The following is a 13,572-nucleotide window of genomic DNA, read 5'->3' as shown; positions in this document are numbered from 1 at the left end:
TGGGCAACACAGACCCTGTCTCTACAAAAGAAAAAAATTTTTAACTAGCTAGGCATGGTGGTGCGTGCCTATAGTCCTAGCTACTGAGGAGGCTGAGGTGGGAAGATCTCTTGAGCCCAGGAGTTGGAGGCTGCAGTAGCTATGACTGCAGCACTGCACTCCAGCCTGGATGGCAGAGCAAGACCCTGTCTCTATTAAAAAAAAATAAAAAATAAAAAAAATCAAAATAAAAAATGACAGCAAAGGATTATAACCCATAAATAAAAGAAGAATCCATCTGTCCATGGTTATTATACACACATACACTCTTTGTGTGTGTGTGCGTGTGTGTATATGACAACTAATAACAAATACATATAACATATATATACATATACATTATTAGTATATTATGTATATTATTTATGTGTGTATAGTAGTATACATTAACATTCTGCATTATACTACATAGTATAATGTAGTCTATATATAAATGGTAAATATAAATATAATTTTTAGTATATTATATATGTGTGTATAATATTATACTACATAGTATAATGTGTTTTAGTATATTTAGTATATTACGAATATGTATATATGTGTGTTATTTTTGTATATTATGAATATGTATGTACGCATGCATATTTGTATATAGCAGTTATACATTATTAGTTGGCATTCTTCTATGAAGAACTTTCCCTTCTGGCCGGGTGCAGTGCCTCAAACCTGTAATTCCAGCACTTTGGGAGGACAAGGCAGGTGGATCACTTGAGGTCAGGAGTTTGAGACCAGCCTGGCCAATACGGTGAAGCCCCATCTCTACTAAAAATACAAAATTTAGCTGGGTGTGGTGGCAGCACCTGTCATCTCAGCTACATGGGAGGCTGAGGCAGGAGAATCACTTCAATTCAGGAGGCAGAGGTTGTGGTGAGCCGAGATAACACCACTGCAGTCAAGCCTGGGCAACAGAGCAAGACTCCATCTCAGAAAAACAAAACAAAACAAAACTTTCCTTTCTCTCCTATTTAGGTAACAAATGTAGAAGGAATGATGAAGTTAGAAACATCACCATTTTGGACCGGGTGCAGTGGCTCACGCCTATAATCCCAGAACTTTGGAAGCGGCCAGACCAGGAGTTCGAGACCAGTCTGGCCAACATTGCAAAATCCCGTCTCTACTGAAAAATACAAAAATTAGCCAGGCATGGTGGCACACACCTGTAATCCCAGCTACTTGGGAAACTGAGGCAGGAGACTCACTTGAACCTGGGAGGCAGAAGTCGCAGTGAGCTGAGATCTCGCCACTGCGCTCCAGTCTGGGTGACAGAGCGAGAGCGAGAACTCTATCTCAAAAAAAAAAAAAAAAGAAAAGAAAAGAAAAAGAAAAAAAGAGAGAAAGAAAAAGAAAGAGAGGGAGAGAGAAAGAAGAAAGAAAGAGAAAAGAAACATCATTTTGCAGCCATCATGATATTGAGTCACACAGGAATCATCAATGGATGTTAAAAGTAGTGCATGAACATATGATGAAGAACAGGACATTTACATATTCTCAAAATATTAACTCCCAAATTACTTATTAATTACTTATTAATTAATTACAAAGAGAAAAATAATGACCTTCCAGTGGAGAAACCTGGGGGTCAACACCTTACCCAAGAGATCAATGTTAGTGCCGCCAGCAATGGGACATATCGACCTTCAACACACTACACAGACAGCAGTGTACTGCTGTGCTGTTCCTCCCCAAAACGCATGATCTAAAATTAATCATGAGGAAATATCAGACAAGCTCACATTGAGGAACAGCCTACAAAAGAACTGTTCTGCACTTTTAAAAAACATTAAGGTCAAGAAAGGCAAAGAAGGAAGAAGGAGCAGTCCCAGATGGAGGTAGGGTAAAGAGTCCCAGCAGCTCAGTGCAAATGTGTGACCCTGGGGTCCCAGATTGGAAACACTGCTGTAGAGGGCATTATTAGGGGACAAAGGACAAACACTGAACATGGACTGTTTATTTAGTAGTAACAATGTATCAATAGTTTTCCTGATTTTTATCAAAATCAGGACAGAGGTTTAGAAAATGCTGTCAGATATTCAGGGATAAAGGGGAGCACGATCTCTCTGTCTTAGTCTGTTTAGAGTTGCTATAAAGGAATATTTGAGGCCAGGTAATTTTTTTTTTTGAGATGTGGTCCCAGTCTGTCACCCAGGATGGTGCAATTTCGGCTCACCGCAACCTCTGTCTCCTGGGCTCAAGTGATCCTCCCACCTCAGTCTCCTGAGTAGCTGGGACTACACACCGGGCTAATTTTTTTTTTTTTTTTTTTTTTTTTTTTTTTGTATTTTTAGTAGCGACAGAGTCTTACCATGTTGCCCAGGCTGGTCTCAAACTCCTGAGCTCAAGCAATCACCCACCTCAGTCTACCAAAGTGCTAGGATTACAGGTGTGAGCTATTGCACCTGACCAAGGCTGGGTCATTTGTAAAGAAAAAAGGTTTATTTGACTCTGTTCTGCAGGCTGTAGAAGAAGCATGGCATCAGCATCTGCTCAGCTTCTGGGAGGATCTCAAGCTGCTTCCACTCATGGCAGAAGGCAAAGGGGAGCTGGCTGTGTAGAGATCACCTGGCAGGAGAGGCAGCGAGAGAGAGTGAGAAGGGGAGGGGCCAGCTCTTTTTAGCAACCAGTGCTTGTGGAAACTAACAGTGAGAACTCGTTCACCCCCTCCCAGGGCATTAATCTATTAATGAGGGATCCTCCCTTGTGCATGACCCAAGCACCTCCTGTTTATTCCCACCTCCCACACTGGGGATCAAATTTTAACATGAAGTTTGGAGGGAAAAACATCCAAACTATAGCGCTAACTTTACTCAAATGGTTCAGAAAATATGTGTAATGTGTGTGTGAGAGAGACAGAATAACAAAACAAATGTGGCAAAGTGTTTACACGTCATCAAACTGAATAAAGAGTATATGGGCATTCTGTGCACCATTCTTGCAGTTTTTCTGAGAGTGTGAAATTACTCCAAAATAAACAAGTTTTTCAAAGCATAGGTTTTCTTTTTTCCTGATGTGGGACACCACTAACCCTCTTTTGTGCTCAGAGGTCACTGTCAGTGTCTCCTCACTCCCAAATAAAATCAATGTGTAAACTACTTTATTCAGATGGCAAAGCAATTTCTTTGCCTTCCCCCAGGGCACTGTTTATGCTCCTTCCACCTTGAATCTTTCTAGCCTTGAGGGCAAGCTCTCTTTTAATTCAGGATTTATTTCTTTTGGTCCCATCCAGGATCTTTGACTTGGATTGGAAACCAGGTCTTAACATATGGGTGTTAATGCTCAGACCTCACTTTCTGTTTACACTGTCCAGACACACCCCATAGTCGTGCACTCTCACCTTTGAGTACTACCAGGGTCCAAGGCCATTGGTCAATTAATGTGTAACCAGGACCATTAGAATCCAGAGGATGAGGCAACTAGAGATGGGAATGTGGAGGCCTGGACCCCAAACTAGTGCTAGTGAAAAAGTGGGCAGCCCTCACTCAAGGGAGGACATGGCTTTACTTCTCCTGATCTCAGAAGATCAGTATTATAAGAAGGGAACAGAGAGGGACAGAGCATGTCATCCCTGTGCAGGGGCAGGCAGTTCGCTGGCTTGCATAGCAACCCTGCCTGCTGAGCAGACAGGCAGGAATAGAAGCAGAGGGAGAAAGAAGGGAAACAGCAGCCTGGCAGTGGGTGGAGGTGCAACTCCATCTACAATAAGGTAGTGGTGTTGATCAGTCCTCCCTGTGGCCAACAGCTTTGCACTGAAGCAAGGCTGGTCCTAGCTACAGTTTATTGTCTGTGGAACCCCTGTTTTCTCTCTGGATCAAGACAACTAGTCCCACAGAGATGTTCCTACCACCTGGCCATATTAGGCTACTGTTCCAATTCTGAGTCCACAAAGAACAATGATTTCAGAGGCCCCTAGCCCCTTTTCCACCCCTGCTGCCTTATACAAACTCTCTGGGAAGGATTTATACTTAATGAGGAGAAGAGTCTAGAACACGCTCAGGAACTCTCACTGCACAATTTCATCTCCTTTAATGAGCATATCTTTCTTTTTTTTTTTTTTTTTTTTTTTGGTGGTCTTGTTTCTTGACCCATTATTATTTCACCACTGTCTTTTTTCCCATATAAATAATCATTCTAAAAATGTACTCAGTGGAAAAATAAAAACACAGGGGAAAATGAACACAAAAGTCTTACCTTTCCAAGCAGGCCCTATAAATATTTAGCTTCACTTTCTTCTAGTTTCTCTACCAAATTTTGTTTTAAATGCCCACATATTAAGTAGATTCTCGTTCTATAATATTCAAACCATAAATAGCTAAGTATCCTTAGAGATGTTTTGGTGTGCATTTACAAACATATGCTTACATTTAGGAATTTTAACTTTCATGGTTTGTTACAAAGGTGCTACAGATTACAAAATATTACTATCTATAGATCTACCTTGGTCTTTAAAAATTGCTAGAGTATTTCGATATTAACATACCATGTTGACCTAACCATTCCTCCTTTATTTTTGAGATAGAGTTTTATTCTGTTGCCCAGGCTGGAGTGCAGTGGTGCAATCAAAGCTCACTGCAGCCTTGAACTCCTGGGCTCAAGCGATCCTCCCACCTCAGCCTCCCTAAGTAGCTGGGATTACAGGTACACACCACCAAACCTAGCTAATTTTTATTTTTTAATTTTTATTTATTTATTGTTTTGAGACAGAATCTTGTTCTGTTGCCCCTGAGCTGGAGAGCAGTGGCGTGATCTCAGCTCACCACAACCTCTGTCTCCTGAGTTTAAGCGATTCTCCTGCCTCAGTCTCCTGAGCAACTAGCAACTGGGATTACAAGCACGTGCCACAATGCCCAGCTAATTTTTTTTTTTTTTTTTTTTTGTATTTTTAGTAGAGATAGGGTTTCACCATGTTGGCCAGGCTGATCTTGAACTCCTGACCTCAGGTGACCTGCCTGCCTTGGCCTCCCAAAGTACTGGGATTACAGGCATGAGCCACCGCGCCCGGCCTATTTTTTAATTTTTTTTAATAGAAACTGGGTCTCCCTATATTGCCCAGGCTGGTCTTGAATTCCTGACCTCAGGTGATCTACCTGCCTCGACCTCCAAAGGCACTGGGATTACAGACATGAGCTACCACACCCAGCCTACTCTCTTCTTGAAACATGTTCCTTCTCTTGGCCTCCAGGACACACTCTTGATTTCCCTCCCATCTCACAGGCTATCCTTCTCCGTCTCCTCTGAGATTTCTCCTTATCCTTTTTTTTTTTTTTTTTGAGATAGAGTTTTGCTCTTGTTGCCCAGGCTGGAGTGCACTGGCACAATCTCGGCTCACTGCAACCTCCGCCTCCCAGGTTCAAGCAATTCTCCTGCCTCAGCCTCCCGAACAACTGGGATTATAGGCGTGCGCCACCATGCCCAGCTCATTTTGTATTTTTAGTAGAGACAGGGTTTCTCCATGTTGGTCAGGCTAGTCTTGAACTCCCGACCTCAAGTGATTCACCCGCCTAGGCCTCCCAAAATGCTGGGATGACAGGCGTGAGCCACCGCGCCTGGCCTCTCCTTAACCTTTAGAGTTCACAATATTGGACTACCTTGGGGCTCAGTCTCCAGAACTCTTCTCTTCCTTTTTAACATGAAACCAAAGTAATTGCATCCATATTTGTAGCTTTAAATCCACTTATATGCTACTGACTTCCAAATTTAAGTGTCCAGCCCAGATTCCTCCCATGGATTTCAGATTCACAGATCCACCTGCCTACTCAGCATCTCCATTTGGAAGTTTAAGTTAAATGTCAGACTTAACAAGTCCTAATTTGAATCCCTGATTTCTCCCCCAAGGCTGTCCCTCTGTCATTCTTCCTGTCTCAGTAAATGACAACTTCATTCCTCCAAGTATCAAGACCTAAATTGTTGGTTTCATCCCTTTTTCTTTTTTTCGTATTCCACAGTTACAAATCCTGTCATCTTTTTCCTCACTGCCTCCACCCCTGCTAACCTAGTCCAAGCCACCATCATCTCCCACCCAAACTAACAGTCTCCTCACAGGTTGTTTCAGTTCTCTATTTCTGTGTAATGATTTGAAATTTAGTGGCTCAAAGCAACAGCCCTTCATTTATTATTTCCCATGATTCTGTGAGTTGATCAGGTAGTTACACAGCTTGATGTGATGTCATTTGGGGTACTAGGATGGCTGGAAGGATGAGTATGGTCCCACTTTCATGGCTGGGATTTGGGGATGACTATCAATGGAAGCTCAGCTATAGCAGTTGGCCAGGGGCCTTGATTCTTCACCTGGATCTCACCTTTCCACATAACTGCTTGGGCTTCCTCACAGCATGGTGGCTAGGTTCTAAGTGGGAGCATTCCAGGCACCGAAAGGGAAACTGCATATTTCTTAAATCACAGACTGGGGAACCACTTCTGCACATTCCTTTAATCAAAGCAGTCACAGAATCTGCCCAAAGTTAAGTAGTGAGAAATATTATCCAGCTTTCAATGGAAAGAGGCAAAGAATTTGTGGTCATCATTAGTCCACCACACAGGTCTCTCTGCTTCTACCATTACTCCACATAACTTCTAGAAACTTCCTTTTAAAATCATAAATCCCTGACTGGGTGTGGTGGCTCGTGCCTGTAATCTAATCCCAGTACTTGGGGAGGCCAAGGCAGGATGACCGTTTGAGCCTGGGAGTTTGAGACCAGCTTAGGCAACATAGTGAGACTCCGTTTCTACAATTTTTTTTTTTTAATTAGCCAGGCATGTTGGTGTACACCTATAATCCCAGCTACTCTGGAGACTGAGGCAGGAGGATCACTTGAGCCCAGGAGTTTGAGACTGCAGTGAACTCTGATCACACGACTCCACTGCAGCCCGGATGACAGAGCAAAACCCTGTCTCAAGAAAACAAACAAACAAACAAAAACCTACAAAAACAAAACATAAATCTTAGAGCTCATCAACAGCTTCTCCTCTCCTGGCTAATTAGACAACTTAATCTGACCCTTGCCCCTTCTCCTGGCCCCTCTCTCCTGCTTACTCCATGCAGTCCATGTTAGACTCCACTATTTCCCAACCTCGCCATTCACATTCCTGTCTGGAGGTCCTGGCAGTGGCTGTTTCCTCTGCCTGGATCCCATGGACCTTGGCACGCATAATCACTTCCTTACTTCCCATAGGCGTCTAATCAAAGAGCATTTCATTCAAAGGGGCTTTCCTCTCTAGAATAAGCAAAACTAGTTAATGCCAGTAGGAGAAGAATGTGGTGTCTCCAGGTGGAGGAGAAATTGCCTGGAAGGGGCGTGAGAGAACTTTCTGGGGTAATGAAAATGTTCTACATTTTATTTTGGGTGGTAATTACATGCATTTTTTTTTCTGTTGTCTATTGCTGCATAACAAATTGCTCCCAAATTTAGTTGAAGAAAACCATTATTTTTTACCTCTCGGGATTTCTGCAGTAGAGGAACTTGGACAGGGCACAGTGGGGACAGGGTGTTCTGTGATGTCTGGGGCCTCAGCTAGAAAACTTGAAGGCTACGAGCTGCTATTATCCAAAGGTTCATATTTGGTGGTTGGTGTTGGCTGTCGGCTGACCTCAGCTACGGCCAGAACACCTACTTACACATGGCCTGTCCAGGGCCACTAGGCTTCCTTACAGTGCAGTTGGGTGGGTTCTGAGGATAAACATGAGGTTGGTGGTGGTGCAGGTCGGGGGTAGGGGGGATGGATGGAGAGAGAGGAGGGGGTGGGGGAAACCCCAGGCAAGCATGTGCCAGATGGAAGCTGTCTTGCTTGTCTAACCTAGTCTCAGAAATCATACCATGTCCCTTCTGCTACATTGTATGCATTGACATCAAGTCACAAGGCCAGTCTAAAATCAAGGGATGGGGCCAGTATGGTGGCTCACGCCTTAATCCCAGCACTAAAGGAGGTCGATGCGGGTGGATTACTAGAGGTCAGGAGTTCAAGACCAGCCTGACCAATATGGTGAAACACCACCTCTACTAAAAATACAAAAAAGTTAGCCAGGAGTGGTGGTGTGTGCCTGTAATCCCAGCTACTCAGGAGACTGAGGCAGGAGAATTGCTTGAACCCGGTAGACAGCGGTTGCAGTAAGCCAAGATTGTGCCACTGCACTCCAGCCTGGGTGACAGAGCAAGACTCCATCTCAAAAAAAAATAAAAATAAAATCAAGGAATGGGATGGGAATAGTGGGAAAGATGGGAATAGTGTCATAGAATTTCAGTTCTGTACAACTGTCACAGCTTATCAACTGAACACATAACTGTGCATCATATGGTAGGTCAGTTACACTCCAATTTAAAAAATAGAAAAATGGGGCTGGGTGTGGTAGGTCATGCCTGTAATCCCAGCAGTTTGGGAGGCTGAAGCAGGTGAATCACTTGAGGTCATGAGTTTGAGACCAGCTTGACCAACATGTTGAAGCCCTATCTCTACTAAAAATACAAAAATTCACTGGGCAGGGTAGTAGGCACCTGTAGTCCCACCTACTCGGGAGGCTGAGGCAGGAGAATCACTTGACCCTGGGATGCAGAGGTTGCAGTGAGCTGGGATTGCGCCACTGCACTCTAGACTGGGTGACAGCATGAGACTCCATCTCTAAATAAATAAGTAAATAAATAAAAATAGAAAAATGGGCCAGGTACAGTGGCGTATACCTGAAATCCCAGCACTTTGGGAGGCTGAGGCAGGAAGATTGCTTGAGCCCAGGAGTTCGAGACCAGCCTGGGCAACAAAGCGAGACTTAATCTCTACAAAAAAAATTTTTTAAATTTACATTTTAAATTTAGAATTACATTTAAATTACATTACATTTTAAAATTACAAAAAAAATTTTTAAATGTAGTCAAGCATGGTGGTGCAAACCTGTAGTCCCAGCTACTCGGTAGGATTTGTCCCTACTCGGTAACTGGGACTACAGGATGGCTTGAGCCCAGGAGGTCAAGGCTGCTGTGAGCCGTGATTGCACCACTACACTCTAGTCTGGGTGACAGAGCAAGTCCCTGTCTCAAAAAAAAAAAAAAAAAAAAAGAAAAGAAAAGAAAAGAAAAAAGGCCTTTCCTGATCCCAAAATAGAGTCCCCAGCCCATGGTTATTCCGCGTCCCTTTGCCCTGTTTTATTTTAGTTCATAGCACCTATCACAACCCATCACAGCATGACATATTGTCTTTCCCACCTGTTCGCTGTCTCTCTCTCCCCCAACCTGCCACCCCAAGAAGACCGTAAAATCTAGATGAGCAGGCACTTTGTGCTGTCCACCCAGCACCTACAACCACATCTGGTGCACATCAGCTGCTTAGTCAGGATTTGTCGAAGGTAATTAAATGAATGGAGTAACTCCAGGAAGGGAGGCGGAGCCTACATAGCTGAAAACAAGTGGCAATCAGACCATTGATAACACAGTTATCAGTGTGTTAAATGCAGATCACCAGTGTCACAGGCATTCAGACAAGGGAGAGAGCATCTCATCCTGACTCATGAGAGCTGGAAGGCTCCTTAGAGGTGACTTGGTTTAGCTACTCATTTTCTGGGTGAGGGTAGTGAGATCTAAAGGAGATGAGAGGCTCTTTCAAGGACACATAGCAGCAGGCTTAGAAGGCAGGCCACGTGACATGGGTCACTAGCAAGAGCTCCAGGCTCTCGGTCTTCTGCAGCAGGGCTGCCTCCTCCGCCAAGTGCAGCATCTTTTAGGAAAGGAGTGTTCCTAGCCTAGCAGTGCAGTTAGGTAGAAACGAATGAGATGTCAGAAACAATATTGACTCTGAATTGGATGTTAAAAGTCAGGCTCATACTTTGAGGGTTCTCTTTGTACTAGACAGAAGGAAAATGCATTTTCTTTGGAGTTTTAGGTCTTTTGATTTACCTTTTGTGGTGGGATCAGCCACATAAAAATATTCCTCATCTTTGGGTGTCATAATATCCCCTTTCTTTCTAACCATACGCTAAAGTGCTCTCTGTAAAAGGTAGTGATTTCTAAGCTGGTTCTCTTTAAGCAAGTGATTCCATGATAAACAGATAGAAACGTGTTCCTGCCATTCACTGGAAGAAAAGCTTTTTGATCCTTAACTTTGTTACATTTCTGAGAGCACTAATTCAAGGCATTCTTCTATTATGCTGGACTAAATTCTACAGTATAAGCAGCTCCCACATTGTCAACCATAGCCAGATAATGACTCATTTTTGCATAACGCAAGTGTCCAATTCCCTGTTTTAGTTATTATTCAAGTTTATTGACTGATTCTATTTAAGTAACGTGTGTTAGGACAAAGAAATACACTAGTCCAGGTGGAAGACTCATTTCAGAAAAGAGTATGGGGATTCACAGAACAGTGCAAATCAGGTTTTAAAAAAAATAGAAGAAATGAGAAATGGTGGTTAAACACGTTGTACACTAAATTCCTAATGTATTTTCTCCTTCAAATTGATACCATTGTCTACTAAGCAAAATTGGCCATTGGTGATTTAAAAAACGCATAATTTTTCTCCCCTCACTCCCCTCCTATCTTGTTTTCATCTTCATGACTAGCATTACTTGAAGAAACCACAGCTGAACCCAGGAGACATTATGGAACCAAATCTTGCCCATGATGATGCTACTAACAGGCACAGACTTCATTCAAATTCAGTATCATCCAAATAGATGATTTAAGTTGTTTGCTTAAGCAATGAATGAATAATGAGACAGGGTGGGCTGCATTCTTCTTTTTCTTCCTCTTTGTAATTGTCATGAAACATACATTCCAATTTTCCAGTTTGTGCTTCAGTTAAAATCACATCAGTCCACTTAGTTTCTTCAGGCTCTCTATGAGCCTCTGCTGGTTTCAAAGGCAGTGACTCTCAGCCATCCTGCAGAGACAGCACATGTTTGTATCTCCCACGAAGTTTTGCTTATAGTAGATGCTCACCAAATGGTTGTTGAATGAATCTTTGAAGAGAGAATGCCCTCTATACTCCCCTCCTTTCAAAAAACAAGATTTCTGGCTGGGCGAGGTGGCTCACACCTGTAATCCTAGCACTTTGGGAGGCCAAGGCAGGTGGATCACCTGAGGTCAGGAGTTCAAGACCAGCCTGGCCAACATGGTGAATCCCTATCTTTACTAAAAATACAAAAAAAAAAATTAGCCAGGTGTGGTGGTGTGCACCTGTAATCCCAGCTACTTGGGAGGCTGAGGCAGGAGAATCGCTTGAACCTGGGAGGCAGAGGTTGCAGTGAGCTGAGATCACACCACTGTATGCCAGCCCGGGCGACAGAGTGAGACTCTGTCTCAAAAAAAAAAAAAAAAAAAAAAAAAAGAAAAAGAAAAAAAAAAGAAAAAGAAAAGGGGGATTTCTAAAATCCTAGAAATATGTTTGGTATGCCTCTCCTTAGAGACAAATAAAATTTCAAGATGGATAATGTCTGTGAAATTTGTCTTAAGAATATAGTGAGTCATATTGGCCGGGCGCGGTGGCTCAAGCCTGTAATCCCAGCACTTTGGGAGGCTGAGACGGGTGGATCACGAGGTCAGGAGATCGAGACCATCCTGGCTAACACGGTGAAACCCCATCTCTACTAAAAAAATACAAAAACGAGCCGGGCAAGGTGGCGGGCGCATGTAGTCCCAGCTACTCCGGAGGCTGAGGCCAGAGAATGGCGTAAACCTGGGGGGCGGAGCTTGCAGTGAGCCGAGATCCCGCCACTGCACTCCAGCCTGGGTGACAGAGCGAGCCTCAATCTCAAAAAAAAAAAAAGAATATAGTGAGTCACATACCCATGCTGATGCCTAACCTAGATCCTGTTGAGGATCCTGTTGATCTTAACCCTGACCTTTTGGTTGGTCATTCTGTGTCATTGGCCACGTGGAAAGTCAGGCAAAAAGCAGCACTGGGCCAGGCTAAGTCCACTTGCAGCCCTGGAAGCACTGTAATGTATGGCTCAGTTGTGGATAAGCAAGTGGTTCAATGGTGAGTGAGCAAGTGAAGCAAGCATTTACCAGGTCAGAGGAAGGCCAAGTCTGGAAAGTGAAATAAGGGCAGACAGTGGACAGCCAAGGATGCTAGACTTGGGAGTGTGAATTCCAGCCTACAGATAACCAGAGAGGCTTCCACAGTTTTTTGTTTTGTTTTGTTTTTTTGAGATGGAGTCTCCCTCTGTTGCCCAGGCTGGAGTGCAGTGGCACGATCTCAGCTCCCTGCAAGTTCCACCTCCCGGGTTCACACCATTCTCCTGCCTCAGCCTCCTGAGTAGCTGGGACTACAGGCGCCCGCCACCTCGCCCGGCTAATTGTTTGTATTTTTAGTAGAGATGAGGTTTCACCGTGTTAGCCAGGATGGTCTCCATCTCCTGACCTCGTAATCTGCCCGCCTCGGCCTTCCAAAGGGCTGGGATTACAGGCATGAGCCACCATGCCCGGTGGCTTCCAGAGTTTTTGACAATGGCAGTAATGCTCATGGAGGCCATTCCTATAATCACCAAGCAGATATTTAGGAAAAACGGCACGAGTACTTTGGAAAACAGTTTGGTAGTTTTTTACAAAGTTAAATATACACTATTATGCAACCTTTATTCCTAGGTATTTGTTCCAAAGAAACGAAAATGTATTTCTACAAAAAGACTTGTGCGTGAATATTCATACTAGCTTTATTCCAAGAAATCCAATAGCCCAAATATCCATCAATGGGTAACGGGGTAAACAAATTGTGTTACATCTATACGAGATACCACACAGCAAAAACAAACAAAAAACAAACCAAAACCAAAAAACTACCGATTCACACAACATGGGTGAATCTCAAAAACATTACACTTAATATAGCCAGATATAAGACTATAAATAGTATGACTTCATTTACATGAAACTCTAATGAAACTAATGTATAGGGGCAAGAAGCAGATCAATGGTTGCCTGAGACTAGGGCTAGGGAGGGAGTTTCTACCATAAAGAAGCAAAAGAGACCTTTGGGGGTTACAAAATTGTTATATATCATGATTGTAGTGGTGGTTGCCCAAGTGTATACATTTGTCAAACCTCATTGAACTGTACACTTCAAATGGATGCATTTTAATATCTGAAAATTACACCACAATGAAGTTGACGGGTTATAAACAAAGAGACCTATATTTGGGCATAGCTTTACACGAGGCCAAGGGGAGGAAACAGAAGAGACTTTCCTAAGGTGTTTATGGTTTAGTACGAAGCTGAGGTGCAGATCCATGGCACAAGGCCCTGTACTTAGGAGCAATGGGTGGCAGAATGGATTAAGCGGCCAAAGAAGCCTACTGACAAGAAGTAGAGAAGGAGGCAGAGAGAGAGAGAGAGAGAGAGAGAGAGAGAGAGAGAGAGAGAGAGAGAGAGAGAGAGAGAGAGAGAGAGAGAGGTGGGGGAGTAGATCCACCATGGCCTGGAGTTAAAGAATGATACATCATTTTAGAGAAGGTCTTATTTATTTCACTCGTCCATCAAGGCCTGTTCAAATCCCACATCGCAAATTCTTGCTTGAGTCCCGAACCAGAGCAACCTTTTCATCTTTCCCTCTTTTGT

The sequence above is a fragment of the Rhinopithecus roxellana genome, chromosome 13 (genome assembly GCF_007565055.1).
Source record: "Rhinopithecus roxellana isolate Shanxi Qingling chromosome 13, ASM756505v1, whole genome shotgun sequence".
Lineage (NCBI taxonomy): Eukaryota > Metazoa > Chordata > Mammalia > Primates > Cercopithecidae > Rhinopithecus > Rhinopithecus roxellana.
This window is presented reverse-complemented; position numbering follows the sequence as displayed.